The sequence below is a fragment of the Moschus berezovskii genome, chromosome 19 (genome assembly GCF_049115385.1).
Source record: "Moschus berezovskii isolate FMDL1 chromosome 19, NW_MosBer_1.0, whole genome shotgun sequence".
NCBI lineage: Eukaryota > Metazoa > Chordata > Mammalia > Artiodactyla > Moschidae > Moschus > Moschus berezovskii.
This window is the reverse complement of record NC_142478.1, coordinates 19840805-19856359: the sequence shown is the minus strand read 5'-3', so window position 1 is coordinate 19856359 and position 15555 is coordinate 19840805. Positions and strand designations below refer to the sequence as shown.

The following is a 15555-nucleotide window of genomic DNA, read 5'->3' as shown; positions in this document are numbered from 1 at the left end:
TGAAAGGCAGACTTTCAATGGTAAGGGCGTACACGCTCTAAGAAGAAATTCATTATAATTCACACTTAAGAAAGACTAGACTCAGCAATTTCATAATATTTCCCAAGAGGTCAAACACTGGAAAAACTGACCGTGATATCCTTTAGTCCACTGGGGTATAAGAGCAATATTCACTCCAACTGTCTATCAAACTCCAGTTCTTTCAACACATATGCCCTCCATCTAACTACACAAAGCCATGCAACTTACATAGATCTCCCAAATAGAGATGGTGTACAACTAGCATATCCATCTCTTTCTGAATGTTGACATTGGCTGCAATCCAGTATCTTCATAAAGTAACTTCAGAAAAGGCCTGCTTTCCTGAAGCTGTTCGTGATGAAATAACACATTGCAGGCATTCTCTCTGCATGGGTAGTTTGATCTTCCCCCATCTCTTCCTTGTGATTAACTTCTAAGCCTTCTCACTGCTATTTGATTCATCGGATCCAAGGGTGTTCAATTTGGAAAGGAATGAATCAGCATGAACTTCCTCCTCCTACTGTTAAATTATTTCTCCTTATGACCCTTCTCCTCTGGATGTAGGAAGATTAGAGCAAGGTGCAACTATTAAAGGCTATCATCTGTTCAGTGTGTGTGTAAAAATATCAATCCATTCCCCAGTAATTTGAGTACTCTACAAATTACACTATATATTTCAGAAATGGGTGTCTCCAAATCTGCAAGTCAGTTGATTCTTTGCAGCAATATCAATGCTTCCCTTCCAAGGAGAAGGCGTCAAAAGAGACCCTCAAATTGTTAACAAGTGAGGCAAGGGCAATTCAGACACTGAAGCCTAATCTAAAAAAGATACCGATGCCAACTTTATGGAACACTCTAGTTAACCTGCACTTCTAAAATGTTTTAGACACAAATACATCTTGATACTAAAACACTTATCCACATCAAGAACTCACGTTAAAATTTATTTTTGTTTTAAATAAAGCATACTGTTCCAAAGCTTCCTAAGCAGAGGGTTCAGGTAGTCAGTTCAGTAGTTCAGTCGTGTCCGACTCTTTGCGACCCCGTTAATCACAGCGCGCCAGGCCTCCTTGTCCATCACCAACTCCCGGAGTTCACCCAAACCCATGTCCATCCATCCATCCATCTCATCCTCTGTCATCCCCTTCTCCTTCTGCCCCCAATCCTTCCCAGAATTAGGGTCTTTTCCAACGAGTCAACTCTTCATGTGAGGTGGCCAAAGTATTGGAATTTCAGCTTCAATATCAGTCCTTCCAATGAACACCCAGGACTGATCTCCTTTAGGGTGGGCTGGTTGGATCTTCTTACAGTCCAAACAGAGGATTAGAGCACCTTAAGTTAGCACTGTGCTATGACAGTCTGTGCAACTAAAAGGTGTCCATGGATTTTTACTTCCTAACAGGCAGGGTTGATGGCCCAACTCAGCCCTGAAGCAACTATAGAAAGCAGACTGTCACCTCTCAGCTTCCCATAAAATTATGGAAGCAAAATCTCTGAAGGGGGGAAAGAGACAGCAAGGCAGCAGGGCATAACCTTTAAAAGTACGACACAACCCAAGGACATGACATAAACAACAAGAACCAACAAAATCCAAGATGGTAGATGAGTCTTCTTCCACTAGACCCAGAGTGCCAGTATACACTCGTAACACATCCACAAGCTAAATGACATACCACCAGTACCATGACCATAAAGGTCACAAAGTAGGCGGCGGACCAATTCCTGGAAATCCCCACCCCTTCCTCAAAATATTAATAACTGGAATATTCCTTCTACTCATTAGTCAATGAAATCACCCACCCCTATAAAAACTGACAACCTCATACCCTCATGCCTCTCTTGCCTTCCAAGATGGCCCACACTGTCTATGGAGAGTGTTTCCTCCCTAAATAAACTTTAAGTTTAATAAATAAAAAAACAAAAAGTCTCTGTAATATGAATTCGACCCAAGTATTTTTACAAATTTTTGCAAAGCAGATCCTTCCCCCAAACATCAAAGACATACAAAGCCACAACACATAAATAATGTAGAATACTTGGTTGGCTACTAATGTACATTAGCATAATAGTGAATTATTAATACTGAATAACCATTATGTACAACATGTTTTTAAATAACTTCAGATTAATTACTTGCAAATAGATCACTTGCCTAATTTAGTTTTCACATGTAATTAAAACAGATAAAATAATCTGCTGTTAGAATACAAATTGCTTATTATTTGTAAAAGAACACATAATAGAGTGAAGTTGTCAATCTTTGTAGAAGTTTGAAGTCATCCTTAAGCTATTCAGCTTTCTAAGTCAATTTTTTTTTTCCAGAGAGAAAACAGGTCAGTCCTATCAGAAGTACCACAAATCAGTTCAGTTCAGTTCAGTCGCTCAGTCGTGTCCGACTCTCCGTGACTCCATGAACTACAGCACGCCAGGCCTCCCTGTCCATCACCAACTCCCGGAGTACACTCAAACTCATGTCCACAGAGTCGGTGATGCCATCCAGCCATCTCATTCTCCGTCGTCCCCTTCTCCTCCCGCCCCCAACCTTTCCCAGCATCAGAGTCTTTTCCAGTGAGTCAACTCGTCGCATGAGGTGGCCAAAGTATTGCAGTCTCAGCTTTAGCATCAGTCCCTCCAATGAACATCCAGGATTGATCTCCTTTAGAATGGACTGGTTGGATCTCCTTGCAGTCCAAGGGACTCTCAAGAGTCTTCTCCAACACCACAGTTTAAAAGCATCGATTCTTCGGCGATCAGCTTTCTTCACAGTCCAACTCTCACATCCATACATGACCACGGGAAAAACCATTGCCTTGACTAGACGGACCTTGGTTGGCAAAGTAATGTCTCTGCTTTTTAATATACTATCAAGGTTGGTCATAACTTTCCTTCCAAGGAGCAAGTGTCTTTTAATTTCATGGCTGCAATCAGCATCTGCAGTGATTTTGGAGTCCAAAAAAATAAAGTCTGACAACAGTCCGTTTCCACTGTTTTTCCATCTATTTCCCATGAAGTGATGGGACCAGATGCCATGATCTTTGTTTTCTGAATGTTGAGCTTCAAGCCAACCTTTTCCCTCTCCTCTTTCACTTTCATCAAGAGGCTTTTGAGTTCCTCTTCACTTTCTGCCATAAGGGTGGTGTAAATAGATCAGCTTTATTCCAGCTCTTGCAAAGAGTTGACAGGTTATTTTCTGTTGTTGTTGCTGTTCAGTTGCTAAGTCATTCCCAACTCTGTGACCCTGTGAACTGTAGCGCGCAGGCTTCCCTGTCCTTCACTGTCTCTCAGAGTTTGCTCAAATTCATGTCCATTGAGTCAGTGATGCTATCTCTAAACATCTCATCCTTTGCTGCCCCCTTCTCCTCTTGCCCTCAATCTTTCCCAGCATCAGGGTCTTTTCCAATGAGTTGGCTTTTCATATCAGGTGGCCAAAGTATTGGAGCTTCAACTTCAGTACAAGTCCTTCCAATGAATATTCAGGGTTGATTTCCTTGAGGATTAACTATTTTGCTCTCCTTGCAGTCCGAGGGACTCTCAAGAGTCTTCTCTAGCACCACAATTTGAAAGCATCAATTCTTCAGTGCTCAGCCTTCTTTATGGTCCAATTCTCATATCTGTACATGACTACTGGAAAAACCATAGCTTTGATTACATGGACCTTGGCAAAGTGATGTCTCTGCTTTTTAATATGCTGTCTAGGATTGTAATAGCTTTTCTTCCAAGGAGCAAGCATCTTTTAATCTTATGGCTGCAGTCAGCATCTACAGTGATTTGGGAGCCCAAGAAAATAATATCTGTCATTATTTCCACTTTTTCCTGATCCATTTGCCATGAAGTGATGGGATCAAATGCCATGATCTTAGTTTTTTGAATATTGAGTTTTAAGCCAGCTTTTTCACTCTTTCACCTTCATCAAGAGGCTTGCTGCCATTAGAGTGGTATCATCTGCATATCTGAGGTTGTTGATATTTCTCCTGGCAATCTTGATTCCAGCTTGTGATTACATTAAAAAGAAAAAAACTCACAACATAGTGGCATATATTATATTGCCAATCCAGCCTGCATTTCTCATGATTTACTCTGCATATTTACTGGATTCATCTAAGGTCTGTGGCTCAGTATATTTTTATGGTAGAAATAATCTGACCAAGATTGTTCCTCTATGCAAGAATCAGAAAGCTCTAGACTAAGCATTTAGTGCCTCTTTTATCATGGTCAAAACCAGACAGAGGGTCTGATTAAATTCAGGGCATATCACCTCCCTGCCGTTGAGGAAAAAAAATTCCTTAATCCTAATGATCTAGATTGGTTTTCAGGATCAATCAATATCATCACATAATTATTTGTTAAATGACTTGGCTATAAATTATAAGAAGGTGACCTGTTAGAGCTTTCACTTTTGATTCCCATTTTCAAGTTCAGAGAAAATAATCTCTCATAAAGGCTTTTTATGCTAAGATAGAAAATGTCTCTAAAAGCCCAGAGAAAAAGTCAATAAAATAATTTTATACTAATCTAGGGATATAGGTTAAAATTAAGGATCTCTTTGGAAATATTCACATATAAGATACTTTCCTACTACAGGGATAGAGTCAAGATACAGTCTTCTAAATGAGCTAAATTGGTTGTTAATCACTCAGATTTTTATATGACAAGTTTTAGCACTGAGATCAAAACAAACCAAAAAGTATTAATATTTTCAAGGCTCTTATTGGTGAACTTTGTCTTTTAAAAAATGGAATAAGAAAAGTGGGAGGTGGACTACAGTTAATAATATTGTAATAAGTTTGTATGGGGCAGATGGTTACTAGACTTGCTGGCCATTTCATAACGTATGCAAATGTCAAGTCACAATGTAGTATACACCCGAAACTAACGTTATGTTGTATGTCAACTATATTTCAATTAAAAAAATAAAGAAAATTGTGTAGCATTTCCAGTTTGTCTTAAGAGCTGAAGACCTCAAATACTTCTGCAGTATCAACAAGAAGAAATGAAAAAAGAAGGAAGAAAATAAAGGAAGACAGTGAAAGAGGAAGTAAGTGGGGAGAGAAGGAAATGTCTTACTGGAAAAAGCAGAAAATATCTGACCGAAGAGTTTAATTAATTTAAAATGTGGTTGCAATCCAAATACATGGGGTTTCTGAGTGTGATAACATTCTCCCATGAAAATACAGCATGCTATGCCTCTTGAAAGGACATGTAACGGGAGGCCCAGGAAAAGTTTTATGGGTAATAGAGTGGCTTCCCTGGTGGCTCAGAGGGTAAAGCGTCTGCCCCCAATGAGGGAGACCCAGGTTCGATCCCTGGGTTGGGAAGATCCCTGGAGAAGGAAATGACAACCCACTCCAGTACTCTTGCCTGGAGAATCCCACGGACGGAGGAGCCTGGTAGGCAACAGTCCACCGGGTCACAAAGAGTCGGACACGACTGAGCGACTTCACTTTCACTTTCATACACTTTCAGGAAATACAGACACTTTAAAGGAAGGAGATAAGGATGGGAGCCTTGTTCTTTTGGAAGAAAGGCCATTCACCAGCACTGAAGTCTTGACAGCAACTGCATCTGTACAGTTCCGAAGCTAGAGTGTCAGAGCTGACACTACGGAATCTGGGTAACACCTACTTGTTCTTCTTTATGGGAGATGAAAATCAAATACAAATGGGAGATTCTGCCATGCTTTCAAGCAATTTCTAGGGGAATGAAAGTGAAAGTGTTAGTCGCTCAGTTGTGTCCGACTTTTGGCGACCTCATGGCCTGTAGCCCGTCAGGCTCCTCTGTCCATGGAATTCTCCAGGTAAGAATACTGGAGTGGGTAGCCATTTGCTTCTGCAGGGAATCTTCGTGACTCAGGGATCGAACCCAGGTCTCCTGCATTGCAGGCAGATTCTTTACTGTCAGAGCCACCATACTTCCAAGCAACTTCTAGAGGAGGGCTATTTCAATCTCAACATGCCTCTGAACCACCTAGGGGTCTTGTTAAACTGCAGACTCAGATTCAGTAGGTGCAGGGTCTGAGACTGTGCAGGGCAGCGTCTGCACCATGAACTCACTGGAGCAGAGTCTAGGGCCTCAGCACTGAGGACCCTTATCAGCCACAACCACGCAACAGGGTCACCAGAACTGTTGCAACAGGTAAGAGTGTTTTATATGTTTAAACGTACTTTATATTATGAAAGGATGAAGTTCTTTCCCACCCACTGACCACTTCTGGAGAACAGAAACTGCCTTATCAGAAACCTCAATAGTGGCTGAGGGTCTCTGCAGAGACGTGCCACATTGCCATATGTTAACAGAGATAGTACAGACTGATGGAGATGCTAACGCTTGTTTCTCTAGGTCAGGCATGTGTGTTTTCAGTGGGACAAAAAGGAAAGAAGAGTCACGTGTTTAAGATTTAATTTAAGTATTAAGTTGCTTTTATGGAACAGTCTAACTGTATAACATCAAAGAATATAACATCTGTCTCCTACCAAGTAGCATATTAAAAGGGCAATCACAAACATAACTGCATATGAAGTCATTTTTGTACAAACATTTGAAGACTGTAAATTATAAAACAGACAGATATTAAAAGTACACATTTACCATCCTTGCCCCAAGCTAACATCAATTCTCAATCTGATTTTTATTCGATTTTTACTCAGCGCATCACCATGACCCATGAGCAGGACAGTATCATATTCAGTCTGGCTCCTTTTTGCTGAATCATCTGTAAGAGTCACAGCCCCAAAGCAGAGAGTTTCAATACCTAAAAGCAATGAATTTACATTATTTGAATCGCTCCACATTCTACACCGGAAATTTCTCCCTTAGGCTTCATATTTGTCAGTATTTCCTCCACAATGCTGGAGAGGTAAGTCATCACAGAGGACTGTCCGCTCTAGTTCCATTCTCCGTGATTCCTCAGGAATCGGTCACGCTGCCCGCTCAGCCGGATGTTAGTCACAGCCGCTGTGGCAGAGCTAGGGACATGGGACGCAGCAGCAGAGGAAGAAGAAGCGACGGAAGTGGAAACAACCTTGGAAACGTAGGAAACGGCCCCTCCAAGGCTGCAGCCAGTCTCTCTCAGCTTCTGGGGAATAGCCATGGAAGGCTTGACCATCCCAGAGACACGAGCACAAGGGGGCGCTCCTGAGCCCCGATGGGGCAGCACCGCCTGCGCTCTCCTCACCTCTGCCCCGATGCAAAACAAACATCTCAGGCACGCCTCATCCTCGACGTAAAATGCCAGAGGACCAGCCCTCACCCGCACTCTGAGGTGTGCTTCAGCTTCTTACTTTTTATTTTCCAATTTAATTTTTTAACTGGAGTATAATTGCTTTACAATGTTGCGTTACTTTCTGGCTGTACTACAACGTGAATCAGCTCTGTGTATACATATATCCCCTCTTTCTTGAACCCGCCCTCTCCCCCAGCCCCACCCCCCTCCTCTAAGCCATCACAGAGCACCGAGCTGAGCTTCCTGTGCTATACAGCAGGTTCCCACTAGCTTCTTAATTTTCATACATAGCAGTAATCCCCACTCCCCACACCACCACTCCCAGATCATGGAGGATGCAGAATAAAATAACACGAATAAAAAGGCTGAGGAAAGAGAAAGGACAATACGAGTCAACGTTATTATTATCACTCACAATGCTTCTGTTTTTTAAACACGTCACCTGCATATCCAAGGAGCCAACTGACATGTGGTACTCAGTGAAAAAGCCTGGGGAAAAATGGCAGAAAGGTCTAATTTTTAAATTTGAATTCCATGTAATTCATGTTGTTGTGTCTGACAAGCCAGGCCTCCGTAGAAGGAGGCCTGCCTTCCACAGAAGGCCTTGGAGCTCAGCTACAATCTGAGCTCCATGGAAGACCGGAGACGCAGGTAAAATGGAAGCTTTAGCAAAGACACGATGGATGAATAGGGTTGTCCAGGCTAAGAGAGGGTGGGGGAGGGGTTCTGGGAAAGAACTAGAGGCTGGGCGGGGCGTGACAGAGTGTTCAACTCAGACCGGGGAGCAGGGTTGGTGAGGATCCGGAAGTGGACAATTATTTCTGGATCGTCCCCATCCTGGAATTCTGGAGCAAGCAGAAGAATCTGGTAGCTTGAAGGCAGAGAAAGAAGGCATAGCCAACACAGGGGGGCCATGTGATTACTGATCTTGAACTCTGAGAATATATTATTTTTAAAATAATACCCAATGAATACAATCTGTTAGGAAGTGGCTGATACTAAGCAACACCTTTCAAGCAGAGAACTCGGTTGTGGCACACACACATCACAGTCACAGCGACTGGCACACAAGTCTGGCCTAGCTGGTTGTGTGGCATGACCGCAGACTGTTGACAAGAGAGGGCAGGTGTGCCCAGCAACCGGAAAAAGGGGAATCCTGACCAACAGAATGTGAACGGGTGACTCCAGGATTATTCTTGATGGCAGGCTAGATGCCTCTATGGTCGGGGTCATGTTTGAAAAACAGAAACCACTCTGTGTATGTCAAACAAAGGAAACTGGTTCACCAGGGAAAGCTGAAAAGCAAACAGGGGAGTTTGAGGCAACCTAGAGATCAGCCTCCACAGGAAATTCTACCCCTCTTGGGACTGGAGGAGCAAAAAGAACGAGTGTGTTACCAAGACCCAGAGGCTGGGGCTGGCCTGCGGGACCCAGAACCAGAGTAAGGCTGCCCAGTGGAGCAGAACCAAGAAATGGGCTAAGCACTCCAGAGCTGCCACCCAGAATGAATGAGAGAGAAATATCCAGGCTTCTCCTGCCGTTGCTTACATCAGCGCTTACCGTTGCCAAACCTTCCAACCAACCCGCTGGCAGGGGAACCTGGAATGCTCTCTGGGATACAGGGAAGGGCAAGGAACGCTAGCCAGCAGATGATGGAGACTAAGACTTTAGCTCCCATGGAGAAGGAAATGGCAACCACTCCAGCATTTTCGCCTGGGAAATCCCAGGGACAGAAGAGCTTGGTGAGCCATACTCCATGGGGTTGCAAGAGTAGGACAGGACTTAGTGACTAAACCACCACCACTAGACTTTAGCTCATGGGGCTATCCCATCAGTTAACCCCTTGCACTTATCTTACACCAAACAACCTTCCAAATACCATTGCTTCAGTGAAGTGAAGTGAAGTGAAAGTCAAGTCACTTAGTTGTGTCTGACTCTTTGCGACCCCATGGACTGTAGAGTCCCTGGAATTCTCCAGGCCAGAATACTGGAGTGGGTAGTCTTTCCCTTCTCCAGGGGATCTTCCCAACCCAGGGATCGAACCCAGGTTTTCCGCATTGCAGATTCTTTACCAGCTGAGCCACAAGGGAAGCCCGAGAATACTGGAGTGGGTAGCCCACCCCTTCTCCAGCAGATCTTTGTGACCCAGGAATCAAACCAGGGTCTCCTGCATTGCAGGCAGATTCTTTACCAACTGAGCTATGAGGGAAGTGAACAGAGAGTATTCACCAATCAGCAAATTAAGTCTTTTGTTTTTCTTGGCAGCAAAATTTCTGACTGTAAATTAACAAACAGGAACTTCTGCTGGCCCTGAGTTTTATTATTGCAATTCAATCTCTCTGAATGACAATCAAGACCTAGGTCCTAAAAATGGAATCTGGACAAAGGCTGTACAAGTAAGGGTAGCCTTGGTTCCAGGGCTGACTCTAGAGTAAGAGGGTGGGGCAGACTCTTCTGGAGAGTCAGAAGCTAAGTATTTTAGGCTTCAGGGGTTGTACAATCTGTTGCGTAGACTACCCACGACGTCACTCTGCAATATAAGGAGAAAGCAGCTCTCAACAGAGCTCACACAAATGAGTGTGACTGTGTCCCAACAGAATTTTAGATACGAAGAAGAGCTGTGGGCTGGGAGCTGGCTGTCAAACTGGGCCACAGTCTGCTGACTCCTGGCCCAGACCAATGTCAACCAAGTAAAGGAAGCCCATCTTGAAGTAATTCTCCAAATGAAGCAATAATAAGTAGCTAAAAACTTGAGGGTACAGCTGATGTCCATTGCTATTTACTAACTGGAATTATACCCTTTAATCTCAATTTAATAAAAGGTCCAAGATTTATTCCATTTTCCCTGAATTTCTCCTTTATATTACAGATAACTCAGAAAATCTCTTCATTTTGCCTCAGAGCAATTTTTATATTTGTGATGACTTTTGACTTACGCTTTTCTATATAACTTGAGTTGCATGTAATTACAACAGGACTTTAAAGAATTTTCCATTGAGATTTTCATAATATTTTCATTCCTAGTACTTAAAAACTCTGCCATCATTCCTTTTTTTCTCCTTATGTAACATTTGGTGGGAAAATCTTTAGCATAAGAACATTTTCCTTCAAAAAAACATTTTTCTAGATCTGACTGAAAAATGATGATCCTATCCACTCAGTTGTTTTCAGAAAAATGCGTAAGAATATAATATCTATTAAAAGGTTACATGCCTTTTTTATAAAATTGCAAATAGGAACAACTTTTTAAAGATTTTTTTTGAAGTTTTCTAAAATTGCACAGGGCTTCCCTGGTAGCTTAGGGGTAAAGAAACCAACTGCCTGCCAATGCAGGGGACAATGCCTGGGCTGGAAGACCCCCTGGAGAAGGAAATGGCAACCCACTCCAGTATTCTTACCTGGAAGATTCCATGGATGGGGAGACTGGCGGGCTACAGTCCATGAGTTGCAAAAAAGTCAGACAGGACTTAGCGACTAAACAACAACAACAACAAAATTGCACAACATAAGCTGACATGCATAGGTTAAATCATTTCCAGTCCTTCTAGATTTTGCAACCTTAGCTCTAATGCTGTTTGCCATTTGCTCCAAATTCATTTCTTCTCTCCAGCAGTCTTTAGTTAGGCCTACTTCCCATTTCTATATTAAAACTGCTCAAAAAAAAGCATTAGTGATACTCAGTTTTTCTTTGCATTTTCTCTTAAGATAAATGCTTGCTCTCTCTTCCTTGACCGAGAGCACAAGATGAGGCCACAGATTCTAAGACACAAGCTAATCTGATTCGACTTAACCGGTCACTCGGGGTTTGGCTCCTTATCTTCACAGCATGTGTTTTTTTTGTCAAGGTTTCAAACTGGTCTTTCCATTCTTCACATATTCATCTTCTTGTGAAATGTATTAGCACCTTCATGTGGGTGGACCCTGACTCTCTGTTCCTGACTTCACTTACACATCAACTTTTCATCAAATTGGCATTGGCTGACCCTCTTGAGGGGCTACCCTTTGCAGAGGCAAAGAACCCTCCTGCAATGGAGGAGTCACAGGAGACACAGGTTCAATCCCTGGGTCAGGAAGATCCCCTGGAGGAGGCCATGGCGACCCACTCCAGTATTCTTTTTTTTTTTTTTTTTTCACTCCAGTATTCTTGCCTGGAGAATCCCATGAACAGAGAAGCCTGATAGGCTACGGTCCATGGGGTCCTAAAGAGTCGGACACGACTGAAGCGACTTGCACGCACACAAGCACGCACGGCCCCCTTGAGATCTTTACTTCCAAATCTCTGATTAAAAGGAAAAGCACTGCCCGTAAGACACAAATATCATTCCCTCCAAAATTCCAGATGATACGAAGTTCTTGACAATTTCAATTTTGCTTATGTTTAAATATTTAACACAGTCACATGGTAGTAAGTGTCACTTTCTTCCTTTGGTCAAAATGACTCCATTTGGAGGAGCTGAGAGCTAATTCTATTGCCACTCCAGTCATGTGATATCAATGGATTTGCTACTTTCGCCTTCCAGAGCCCCACATGTAGGTCTAAGGAGTATAGTGTGAGAGACAGCAAGCAGCCTAGGGCCTTGGAAGAGTTGCCTGGCCGAGGGCTGTGTGCTCTTTAGCTGCACCTGTTATACTTCCTTCTGACTACAGTGGGAGAGAGGAGGGAGAAAGGGGTGGAAATCAGTGAGTTCCGCCAGTTCAAAACAACAGAGCCTCAGGAGAAAACAGAGGTCCACGCAACAACCTGTACGTGAAGGTTTATACGGCCTTATTTATAATCACCCCAATTCAGAGGTCCTCAGTGGTGAATCAACATGCACACTGTGGCACATCAACAGAGAAGCTGCTACCCAGGAGCCAACCACTGATACAAACAAAGCGAAAGTGAGAGTCGCTCAGCCGGGCCCGACTCTTTGGGACCCCATGGACTACACAGCCCGTGGACTTCTCCAGGCCAGAATACTGGAGTGGGTAGCCTCTCCCTTCTCCAGGGCATCTTCCCAATCCAGGAGTCGAACCCAGGTTTCCCACATTTACCAGTTGTGCCACCAAGAAAGCCCAAGAATACTGGAGTGGGTAGCCTATCCCTTCTCCAGAGGATCTTCCTGACCCAGGAATCGAACCAGGGTCTCCTGCATTGTAGGTGGATTCTTTACCAGCTGAGCTACCAGGGAAGCCCACTGATACACACAATGAAAGGGATAAATCTCAAATGCTATCTTTTCGGTAGAAGAAGTTAGATGTAAAAGGCCAAAGATCACATGATCCCATTCATAGAGTGTCCTGTAAAAAGGCAAAACTATGGGGATGGCCCTGGCTGTCAGGGGATGTTGGTGGGGGGAGGATCTGACTACAAAGTGGCAGCATGAGAGTATTTTAGGAGGTGATGGAACTCTTCTGTGTCTTGATTGCGGTGGTGGTACATAACTCTTGTCAAAACTCATTTGTTGTTGTTTAGTCCCTAAGTAGTGTCCAGCTCTTTGTGACCCCATGGACTGTAGTCTGCCAGGCTCCTCTGTCCGTGGAATTTTCCAGACAAGAATATTGGAGTGGGTTGCCATTTCCTTCTCCGGGTCTTCCCAACCCAAGGATCAAACCCATGTCTCCTGCATTTCAGGCAGATTCTTTACTACTGAGCCACCAGGGGTCAAAACTAATAGGATTATAAAAATAATAATAAGTGAATTTTATTTACAATATGCAATTTAAAAATAAATGTTAAAAATGAAACCAAGATGCGACTTCCCAGGTGGTGGTTAATTAAGGCTGTGCTTCCACTTCAGAGGGCACAGGTTGGACCCCTGGTTGGGGTCCTACATGCCATGTGGCTTGGCCAAAAAAAAAAAAAAAGGAAAGAAATATTTCAAAAAAAACAAAAGTAAAAATCAAGAGAGGGGAGGCTCCTGGCTGTGGAAGCAAGAACAGAGACCAAAGATTAAATCCCACTACTGTTTAGTTAACAACCTGGGGAAGAGCCTCATCTTTTCCTTAAGTTTCCCCTCCCTGGTGCAGTGTGAGTGGCCAGGCTGGCGTTCTCCCCATGTGTCAGGAGGATCTGTGCTTGCAGACACTCTGCTCACCCTGGCCCTGCCTGATTCTCTGCCTACTGAGGCTAAGTCGTTTCTTTTCATCTAAATGATGGAGGCTCTGATTTGTCTTGCAGCAGCTTGAAAACAAAACAAACAAAACCCCAGCAGCTGTTGCCTGCATCTATCTCTGAGATTTTCATCAGGGCCAAAAGAATCTCTTTTTTCCTTCTTGAAACCTAAGTGTCCCAGGGGAAGCACAACAGTCTGCTCTCAGTTTTTTTATAAAGTGTAATCACGCTCTGAAACTGAGAAGGCCACACAAATGGCATAAATCGGTTCTCTGGGAATTTATGTTGCTCCAAAATGAAATTCAACGCTAGCGTCAGATCCCGTGCTTGACCATTCCCTGAGGCCTGACAGGGTTGTCCTCAGCCTACATGGACTTCGATGAATAAAGGGAACAGGTATCCATATTCTCCCCTCTGAAATCTCAGAAGGTCTTCTGGGGTTTGAAAAGGTATATTTGGAGGGCAGGGCCTCCATTTTATAAACTTCACTGCTTTGCAAGGGGAATGATTTTGCTTTATCCCATATTTCACTATTACCAGGCCTGCTTTCAAAAGCAAAGGAGATTATGTCTATAGTTTTACAAGGAGTTTAAATGAGAGATAAGTTTCTAAAAACTCTCTTCCATTTCAAATGCAAAATATCTCTGCACAACTCTCAGAGATGGTACAGGGTTAGATTGTTCTGTTTAATGAAGTTATCTTATTTCATCATTTTTATCAGTTGTCAGGTTCTAATAGAGATGTGCCTAATTCGTTGTAAAACATGATAAAGGGTGGTTAGTTGCCAGGAGGCATTCTTAGTGTGGAGACTGTTTGGAGAGGTCAACTCTTGGCTAAAAATATTGGCTGTCTGCTCTGTTGTATTCAACACATCCCATCCTGTTTTCAGTGATCTTAAAATGAAGCCTTGCTTTATTCTGGAAAAAAAAATACTAGACCAACAAACCCCTAAGAAAGTCAAACGGCTGCTTTGATATCTTTTCCCTTTCTTACTTCCACTTTGCATTTTCATTCTTTGAGGAGCACATAAGTGATCAATTGCTAGAGTGAGACCCCTCCCACCCCTGCCCCACCCCCACCCCCAGCCCCCGGGGCCCAAATTCCAGTTTCACTACTTAATAGTCCTATGAACTTGGGCAAGATACCTAACCTTTCTGGGTTTCAATTTCCTCATTTGAAAAATAGAGATGGTCAATAAGAGTACTTATCAGGAAGGATCTTTGCTTCCCCACCCCACCAAAAATAAGAAGAGTTATAATATATAAAGTACTTAGAACAGTGCATGGCACAGAGTAAGTTCTACAAAAGTATAAGCAGCTATTGTTGTTATCAGGGCAACATCTGGTGAACACCACATATAGTAGTATAATGAGAATGCTTTGGCAGGTCAAGCAGATATGACCTTAAATTATGTATAGGAATATACATATATAGGATATATAGACATGCATAGAATACATACGTGTATATACATATATAGAATATACATGTATAGAAAACCCATGTATAGGAATCTAGGAAGACACAGTGATGAACCTCTCTGCAGGGCACAGTGGAGACACAGAGAACAGACTCATGAACATGGTGCGGGAAGGAGAGGGTGGGATCTATGAGAGAGTAACCTGGAAACATACATTACCGTATGTAAAACAGACAGCCAATGGGGATTTTCTGTATGGCTCAGGGAACTCAAACTGGGGCTCTGTGACAACCTAGAGGGGTGGGACGGGGAGGGAGGCAGGTTCAAAGGGAGGGGACATATGTATACCTCTGGCGGATTCATGTTGATGCTTGGCAGAAACCAACACAATATGGTAGAGTAATTATCCTTTATTTTTATTTAAAAATAAATAAAACTCTATCATGTATTACCTTCACGTCCTCTGAGCTTCAGTTTTCTCATCTGTAAATGGGGCTAATGCCTCCTAATAGGGCTGCTATATACAGATTTAATGCCTAGCATTATCTAGCATCCTGCTGCTATATGGCAGTATTCAGAACTGCAGGCTCTGGACCCTTAAGTCTGTGAGACTTTGGGCAAATCACTAAGCCCCTGGATATTCAGCTTCCTCTTCAGTAAATGGCAGTAAACGCAGCACTGATGTGATGACTGCATGAAATAAGGCCCATAAAGCATGCTTTTGTTTCTGTTTAGTTGATAAGTCATGTCTGACTCTCTTACAACCCCATGAACTGGAGCTTGCCAGTCTCTATCCATGGA

The 15555-nt window shown here is 43.0% G+C and overlaps 1 protein-coding gene and 1 pseudogene across 3 annotated transcripts in view; both read right to left on the bottom strand.

Moving 5' to 3' along the window:
- Window positions 1-7123, bottom strand: part of LOC148774834 (regulator of nonsense transcripts 3B pseudogene) — a 47497-nt pseudogene extending 40374 nt beyond the window's left edge.
- The window catches only part of RNF150 (ring finger protein 150), a 284272-nt gene that overhangs the window by 213859 nt on the left and 54858 nt on the right, over window positions 1-15555 (bottom strand). The gene's annotated exons all lie outside the window — the stretch shown is intronic.